Source organism: Capsicum annuum, chromosome 5, assembly GCF_002878395.1.
Source record: "Capsicum annuum cultivar UCD-10X-F1 chromosome 5, UCD10Xv1.1, whole genome shotgun sequence".
NCBI classification, from domain to species: Eukaryota; Viridiplantae; Streptophyta; class Magnoliopsida; order Solanales; family Solanaceae; genus Capsicum; species Capsicum annuum.
Genome location: NC_061115.1, coordinates 67557319 through 67566806, shown reverse-complemented (window position 1 = coordinate 67566806; position 9488 = coordinate 67557319). Strand labels below are relative to the sequence as shown.

Sequence of the window (9488 nt, the reverse complement as noted above, 5' to 3'; positions counted from 1 at the left end):
GACTTGGTCCTATTTTTGTTCTTTTGCAGGTTTACAAAGTCAAGGGCTTTCTCTAAGAGAAGTAATTATGATATGGTGGGGAAATAGGGTTAAGAAGGGTAAAAACCATACTATAAGGCTATTCATAGTATTATAGTATGCGAATTATGGAAGTTAAGGAATCTTGGAAAGCATGAAGGAAAAGGGTGAATGTGCAAAGACTTATCTACAAAGTGAGAAATGTACATATGCTGCTCAGAGTTAGAAGAACTTAAATGGAATGTCCAAGTACATGGATAGGAATATTGCAAAAGTTAGAAGATTTCATACCACAAGTCAAAGTCATCAGAGTCAGCTGGGAGTTACCACCTAAGGGATGGGTCAAATATAATATTGATGGTGCTTCAAGAGGAAACCTAGGGGTGAGTTCCTATGCTTTCTGTATTAGAAATGAAAAAAGTAATTTGGTATATGCAAAAGGAAAGAAAATAGAGGATACTACTAATTCAGTAGTAGAAGCAACAACCATCTTAGAAGCTAGTAAGCTTTCTAAAGCCTCACAATACAGTAAAGTCATTATCAAAACAGATTCAATGCTACTAAAAAGAGTTCTACATGAAGAATGTTCATGTCCTTGGAACATCTCAAACATCATAGAAGACATCAAAATTAATCTTTCAGGAAAACAGGTAGAGTTCCCGCACATATTGAGAGAAGGTAATAAACTAGTAGATTATATAAAAAAATATGGCTATAAAAATAGGAGAATGCAGTTATATTCATATTAAAATCATGGACACAAGAGTGAAAAGCATCATTCGAAGTGACAAATTGAAGTTCCCATATTTGAGAGTATCACCTAGAAGGGGATAAAGGGCATAAGGCTAGGCTACAACATATAGTTTTCACTTGACTAATATTACATTACATAAAGTGAAATACTAGTGTATCTATTAGAACCTTTGAAAGAGAACTCGGCAAAATGGGGAGATTCAGGATCATATTGGAAATTGAAACCTGGATGATAAGAAGTCTACTATGGGGTGGTAGTGTTGAGCTTCCCATGCACTCAATCACGGATCCACCTACAAAGATTAAGGTTTTAATTTTCTTGTTTCCAAGTAAAGAGGTATAGAAGAACAACTAAGTTAACAAAACTTACCCAGTAGACCAATTTTCATCCATGATGGAACCTCCAGCAAAAAGATGAAGTATACCACCCACCTAAGAACACACCTTCAGAAAATCAAAGTAAATAAACAAGTTGAAGATGAAGAAAAAAATTACTCTTGAAACCTGATTAGAAATGAGTTGTAACATCAAAGCAAATCAATTAATAGACCATATAAGGAGGAGCAAAAAGTCATTGTTGAGGTGAGGCGGCATTTTCAGAGCTTAGGAATTTAGGGGAAATAAAGATTGGATTAGGAAACCCTAAAATAAGTATTTGTAATAGTTTAGTTGGGCCATCGAATTACTCCGATTTGGGCTATTTTTTGTGTGTTTGTTTAAGAAGAAGTTAGAAATTATACTCTGCTTAATGCAGAAGGACAAGAATGTTTAACAGATATAGAAAAGGATTATACGATAACTTAGTTTTTAATTTAGTTTTATTTGGACCACTTGGATAGTTTTGTAATTTTATTTGGATTTAATTAATAAAATTCAAAAAATTGCTAAAAAAATCCTTCATATGCACAAATAACACAGGTGCACCCCACGGGGACACATTAGGATGGATGAAACCCTTATCTAAAAGATCTTTGAGTTGTTTCTTAAGCTCCTTTAACTTAGCCGGAGCCATTCTATATAAGGGGAATAGAAATTGGGCGAGTGTCCAAAACAAGATCAACCCAAAACTCGATCTCCCTATCAGGATAAACACTAGGAAGGTCATCAGGAAAGACCTCAGGAAATTCATTCACCACCGGAACAGAATGCAAAGAAGGACTATCTGAGTTAGAATCTGTAACTTGGACTAAATGATAAAGATACACCTTAGAGATTAATCTCTGAGCTCTAAGATAAGATATGAACTTCCCTTTAGGATCTAGGGAACCACCCTTCCACTTAATAACCGACACATTAGGTAATTTAAAGACAACCTTATGGGTCCGACAGTCTACAGAAACATAGCATGAGTGCAACCAATCCATCTCTAATATAATATCAAATCCACCATATCTAATTCAAATTGATCCACTAAAGTTTCTTTACTACCAAAATATACCACACATCCCCTGTAGACTCTTTTTTCAATCACAGAGTCATATATCGAGGTAGAAATAGAAAAAGAGTCTGAAACACACTCTAGACCAAAACCAAAATACACAGTTACAAATGGGGTCACATAAGAGAGAGGACCTCAAATTAAGTAAAGAGTACATATCTCAGGAAAAGAGTTTCAATGTACCAGTCACGACATCTGGTGGTGCCTCGAACTCTTGTCAGGTAGTAAGGGCATAGAGATGGTTCCGACCAGTATCGAAACTAGATGGGCACCATTTGGTGTCGGAGCTGATGATGAAGTGACTAAAAACTTATTCACCTCCAAAGAAACCTTACCAATAGTATGTTTCTAAGTATATGCCCTGGCTGACCATATTTTAAGAACCTGTCCTCAACTCATCACAAAAATCTTGATGCAATCTACCATAGAACCTGTAGAAAGGATATGATAGAGCCAACTGGGCCTCACTAGCTTGATATTGGGCACTCTGTGACTTGAATTTATCACCATCTTTGAAATGTTTATCACCTAACAACTTTGGGTAGGGAGCACTAGCCATCGAGTATGACCCAGAATTTCCCTACTTCTTCTTGGTCCACTTACCACCTTCCCTGCCACTCTGTTGTTGTAACCACCCTACTCAGAGAACCTAAACTTCTTGCTCTACCTCTCCCCTATTTTGATATGCTTCTTTTTATCTTTCTCTACCTATTGTATGTACATGACCAACCTAGAGATATCCATGTCCTTGATCAACAGGGCAACCTTACTTTCTAATATTAACTCTTTGGAAAACTCGAAAGAAAACTTTCTCATTCTATCTTTCATGCTAGAAACCATCTCCAAAGCATACTGAGACAACTAGTAAAACTTCAAGGCATATTCCTTGACTGAGATCTTCCCTTACTTTAAATTAATAAACTCTTCCGCCTTAGCTTCCCTCAATATTTGAGGAAAGAAGCAGTCCAAAAATGCATTAAAAAATAATTTTATAGAGATGAATTAACATCGTTACCCCTTACCATATCCTATTCCTCGTACCACTGGTACACCATATCCTACAACTGGTAGATGAAAAACTCCATAGCCTCCACATTCATGGCATGCATAACTCAAAAGATCTTTTCTATCTCATAAAAAGAACCCTGAGGATCCTCCTCCACCTTAACACTAGTAAGGGTCGGAGGGTTCAACATCATGAACTGGACAATCCTTATGGCCTCATAAGATGGAGTAATAGAAGTACCAAACTCAGCTTGAGAAACTACCAATTGTGACAACATATAGATAGACTAATAAAACTCAGAATTTGTCACTTCAGCCTGAGGGGATCGAGGAGGACAGAAGGAACCGGTGAAAATCCAAGAGGATAATTAGGAACTAAACCCTTAGACCGGGTCTGGACCCCATAAGTAGAATAGGTCCTATCACCATTATCCTCAGTTGGGACAGAAGTGTTTTTATGAGCTTCAGATTGTCGAGGAGGCATGATTTGAAAAGCAAAAAAATAGGAATTAGGGAAGAATTCAGGACTCAGACTCTATATTTTGAGAACAAAACACAAGAAAGAGAAATATTCCTAAATGCCTTGTAGCCTCTCCGTTATGAGTGTGGTGTGCTAAACACCCTTAAAGAGACTCTACTCGACATGGCTTTGTGGACTCTCAAGTGACCATAAACCTATCGTTGATACCAATTTGACATGATCCAAACCAAGGCCTAGTCATGTCGGGTGTCTCAAGTCCAATAAGGACTGGAGACCATCCCCAAAACCTAACCATAATTGCCCAACACCCTATGTCGGATGAATTCTGAACAAATAACAAGATAGAATGATAAAGAAATTGAATACAATAATAAGATCCATAATTATAACCATACAAAAGTTCAACCAAAAATCATACCAGTGTCATCCCCAATACCAATACCAATACCAAGGCTGACACCAATACTGATACCGCCCATGCCTATAGTAGTCACATAAAGCCTCTAGCCGAAAATAAAGAACATCCGTTTGGGACATGCCCCCGATCGTAGATAAAATAAAAGTCCAAGAAATAGAAAAAAGTACAAAAATATTTCCATAGAATGAAATAGAGTCTTTTGGAGTATGGATGCACACTACTTCAGTCTGACACGATTGTTGTCCCCGAATCAAAGTCACTGAGTAGGAGGAGTAGTATGACTGATTCCTGCATCGTGTGGGTATACAACGCACAAAGATGGGTTAGCAGGTGAATGCTAGCATATACTCAGGAATAAGGATAAAGTAATTTCATTATTCAAAACCAAAGTAAATATCCAAATGTAATCACATTCATACATATGTATAAATTATGCTGGGAAAGGGAATTGAGTTTAGCATGCATTTAAATCATTAACCTAGTTTGTGTAGGTTGACCATCCTAAAACTATCCATGGTATATATGGGTCCAGTGTTACCCCCTAAATGGGCCCGAGTGCGTGTAGCCGCATGAACCAGAGATATCATAGGGGCCGAGGATTCCTGTATACCCTTCTCCCTCCATGATACATATATATAAGTATAAAATTAAGGGACTCCCGTGTAACCCATAAGTATATGGTCATTGTGACCAACCCTCATGCTAGCAAACATCAAATTCCAGTGTCCGTCCATCAGACTCACACCTTCACGGTTAACTATAACAACCCACAATTATTGCCCAATTAAAATATTTAGCACACAATCAACCCCCCAATTCTAGAATTTAATTTCCAAGGCATTATGAAGTGGTATTGTCATATCAACTATAGCTTGTAAGTAATATCATTAGCCCACCCTTAGGGGATTTCCATGTAACCCATAGGATTTCTAGTCAAACACAAAATATAGCCACTAAGGCCTTTCCAAATTATTTAGTTCAATCAAACAAAGTTAGGTTCCATTACCATATTATGCAATGCAAGGTTTTCATTAAAAGCCAAACTATATGACAAAAACATTCTTATTGGTATTTTAACAAATATGACGAAGGCATAAAGTTTTTAAAACAAAAACAAAGAACCAATTAACCATTACCATGCAACCACATGTTCAAACCAATATTACAACATGAAAAACCATAAATAGAACATGGGAAAACGTTATCTAACCATTTGTAACCAAAGCCCAAACACATATTTCAAAACCAACACAAACCCACAATCATGCCATAAAAAACATTGAGTAAAACATGATTTTAGTTTGAACTAACAATGAGAGAGGAGTAACATGCCTTAGATAACAAGGAAGGCGGAGAGAAACCACCTTTGAAAGCCTTAATTGACCACCTTGAAGGCACCCTAGCCTCTTTTGAACTAGGATTTTTGAGAGAGATTTTTGAGTGTTTTGGAGAGTGTTTGATTGGGGAATAGTAGGTTAATAAATTCCTAAGAGTTTTTTAAGTCATGGGGTCACAAGAAGTTAAGAGGGGAAATGTACAGAATACCCCCAACTTAAATTATAAAAATTCCCACAAGTAGGTACGGTTGGACCCCTCCACTTATACCCACATAATATGAGTGGTACCATCCAGTCGTACCCAAAATAGAAGTTGGACATCCACATACTGTCCACTATATGACTCCCCTTGCCTTGCTCGTACCCATAACATATGAGTACTATTGTAAGACCCCGTAAGATCCTAACTCAATTCAGTTCACTATTTCATATTAAAGGGGTCTGAGAGTCAGAAAATCTCCACTAAGTGTTAAAGACATAGCTATTTCAAGACCCCTAATCTTTAAAAATTTTTAGTTTGGCCTTCTCAACCTTGGAATGTTGATTTCTTAGTTGATTTATGTTTAGGGAGGTCAAAAGTATGTCTCGGGGAGGTTTTAAAAGTTAGACAAGGTTTAGGCTGTGTTTGGATGTTTAAAATAGTGAGTCATCATGATGGATCCACGCCATGATGGGTAGTTGATCCAGGCTCAGGGTCGCACCGCATTGGCTGCTTGACCCATCCATGGGTCGCACCGCGTTAGCTACTTGACTCAACCAGGAGTTGGGCTGCATTGACTGCTTGACCCAGCCAGGGGTGGTGCCACGTTAGGTGGCCTCCTCCAGCTTTTTAAATCCTCATCATTAAGGGTATTTGGGTTAATTTCCCTCACCTAAACTCATCCATAACACAAAATTTAGGTCCCCTAGAAGAATTATTTGCCTCATTATTCATAAATCCTCTTAAAGAAAGTCATTTCTCTCTCAAGAACAAACCCTAGCCCATTCAATAGAATCAAAGAATTCAACGTCAAGATTTAAGAAAATCCTCAAGACTCTTCACGAAATCACCGAGTGAGGTATGTGTGATGTTCATCCATGGCTTTCGTTCACCATGGAGTCCAAGAACCTATTTTATATTTTAAATAATGAAATTTGCATGTTTATAATGAATTATTTCCATGAAGCTTTTTATGAATTTTGAATATACATGATGTTTACAAGTGATTTTTACTGAGAGCATCTCTTACATGTTTAAATGATGGAAACTTTGTGTTTAATCACAAATTCATGGTTTCAGTATTGCGATTATTCTATTCCCACGTGCTTCACTCACTTTCATGCTTAAGTATATGAATTTCAAGTGTTTGATGAAATGTCGAAATGATTGAATTTTGAACTATGATTCCCTATAATGGTTTTATGGCTTTCATGAGTTCCTTACTATTATTTTCATTCAGTACTGGGGGTTATGATTACCCGAAACTTAGATATTTACCTAGTTTTCAGTACCTTCAGAATGGTTTTAGATAAACCATGAGCCTTGTCATTCAGTTAGTATCATTTTTAGTTGTTAGCTTAGTTATGCCTAATCGAGTTCAGTAATCAATGTCTTTCAATTAGGAATAGGATTTAGCATCGAGCGAATATAGGACGACAGCTTCCCCATCAATTAGGCAAAGCCACTAGTAGCAGTCTGTGTATTCCATAACTACGTAGCTAGGTGGGTTATAAGGAGTCACCCATTATTTTAGGCTTGATACCCTGGTTCTTCAATAGCTTAGTGGATCCACACAGCTAGTGTTAGTATCTGTGGCAAGGTACTGACACCCTTCTAACTAGGGTTATAGGTTGGACCCCTATCAGCTTAGAATGGTGCATATCGATTAGATGATACCTCCCACAGTCTCAGTTCAGTATTCAGTACAGAATTCAGTTTAGGTGGCTTGACCAAGTCATACAGATTATCTCTTATTCAGTTATTAGATTTTAGTATTTCAGTTTTACAAATTATTTCAGAAATTTTATATGCTTGGTCTGGCACTTTTAGAATTAGTTTCATCCTAACCTCATCTTATGTACCAGTACATTCAAAGTACTTATCGCATACTCATTTCTTGGGCTATGATGCCTTATATCATAGGCTTAGATTTTTTAGTTTCCCAACTGAGCTTAGAGAAGATTAGTTAGCCATCATCAGCAATAGTGGTAAGTCCTCATACTTTGAGGATGAGTTTATCTTTATTCAATTGAGTTAGCATTTCAGTTATATGGTTAGTCGGAGTTAGTTGGGGGTTTGTCCCATCAACTCCTAGTCAGTCAGACTTAGAGGCTTTATAGATATTTTTAGATAGTCAATTAGTTTGTCAGTTTTACCAGTTAGTTTCAGTATTTATGCATATATTTCAGTTATGTGGAATTATTTGAATTATTTATAGTATCTAAAACCTTATGTCATTTTTTAGTTAATTTCTATACATACTATTTTGTTATCTATTTTATTCAGTGCTCATAGCAGGTACCAGCTCATGGGTTGGCTTGTGGTCACTTGTGACCGTAAGCATTGTTATTACCACTAGGGGGTATCCTCAGGTCATGAAAAAACTTGGCATTCGAGCCTAAGGTTTTATAGTGTCCTAGGGAGTCTGAAAGCCACATTGAGTAGAGTCTTGTGCATGGGTGTGAAGCACGCCATACTTATGGACAAAAGGCTACAAGATATTTTTAGGAAATATTTCCCTTCTTTCAGTATTCATATCGTTTGACTGAGCATGAGCTCTATTTGAACTCTTTTTCTAATCCAACCTTTATTCCATTATAGAAAATTTTTCTCAGAAAGATTAACAGAAAAAGTAATGGGAATCAGCTCTCACCTCCACCTGTTTAGGAAGATCCCCTGAATGAGCACATGTCTCATGCCGAGTTCAAAGATGCATTCACTACCTTATCTTACTCAATAGCAGCTCAAAATAATTAGCAGTCTGGTACCCCAGCTAATCTAGTGGCTAACACAGTTGTAGCTAGGATTCGGGGCCTCCCCCGAATGAATCCCCCTCAGTTTTGGGATCCAAGTCTAATGAGGATACGCAGGAGTTCCTTGACATGGTTTAGAAGATAACAGATATTATAGGTGTCACATCTAGTGAGAGTGTGGAGTTAGCTGCTTACCAGTTGCATGATATAGCTCACACTTGGTTTAAGTAGTGGAAAGAGAATAGAGGCACGGATGCAGGGCCTATAGAGTAGGAGGAGTTTTCTATAACCTTTTTTAGACAAATTCTTTCTCTTAGAGTTTATTAATTTAAATTAGGGCAATGTGAGTATGAAAGAGTATTCGCTTAAGTTTACTTAACTGGTGAGGTATGCTCCTCATGTGGTGTTTAATAACTGATCTAGAATGAGTAAGTTTGTGTTTGGCATATCTGATAGTGTGGTCAAAGAGTGTAGGACTACGATGTTGATTAGGGAGATGGACATCTCTAGGCTTTTCGTCCATGCTCAACAAATTGATGAGCAGAAGTTTAGGGAGAAAGAAAGGGAGAATAAGAGAGCCAGAATAGGTTGCTTCAGTTTTGCTCAGCCAAAGTAAGAGAGTGGTAACTATTCTTAGTTTTGATAAAAGTTTTCCACCCCAGATCTATCTTCAGCTAGTGCGCTAGTACTAAAATTTAGGAATAATTTAGATAGGGCGCCAGGCTCTAAGCCCCAGGGTAGTGTGAATAGTGGTTGTACTAATCCTCTTTGCTAAAAATATGGTATGAATCATCAGGGTGTGTGCAGAGCTGTCAGTGATGTATGTTTTGGATATGGCAATCCAGGCCACAGGTTTAAGGGATATCAATTATTTGCTCAGAGAGGAAGAGATTTGCATCAACAGGGTCAGTCTATTCAGTCATCAGCTCTGGCTGGTCGCCTGACTCAGTAAGGCACCACTTCCAGTACCACCAATGGTCAGCGTCAGAATGGGTTGTCTGCACACCAGTCCCGTTATGATCAAGAAAGCTCTCCTGATGTGGTTACAGGTACGTTACAAGTCTTTTATCTTCATGTTATGCATTA

General features: G+C 37.6%; 1 long non-coding RNA gene across 1 annotated transcript in view; it reads right to left on the bottom strand.

Annotated features, from left to right (window-relative positions):
* Positions 1–4171: 4171 nt before the first annotated feature.
* Positions 4172–9488, bottom strand: part of LOC107870700 — a 42822-nt gene continuing 37505 nt past the window's right edge. Inside the window, exon 6 of the long non-coding RNA XR_007055763.1 lies at positions 4172–4401. This is a non-coding gene — a long non-coding RNA (uncharacterized LOC107870700). The remainder of the gene's footprint in view (positions 4402–9488) is intronic.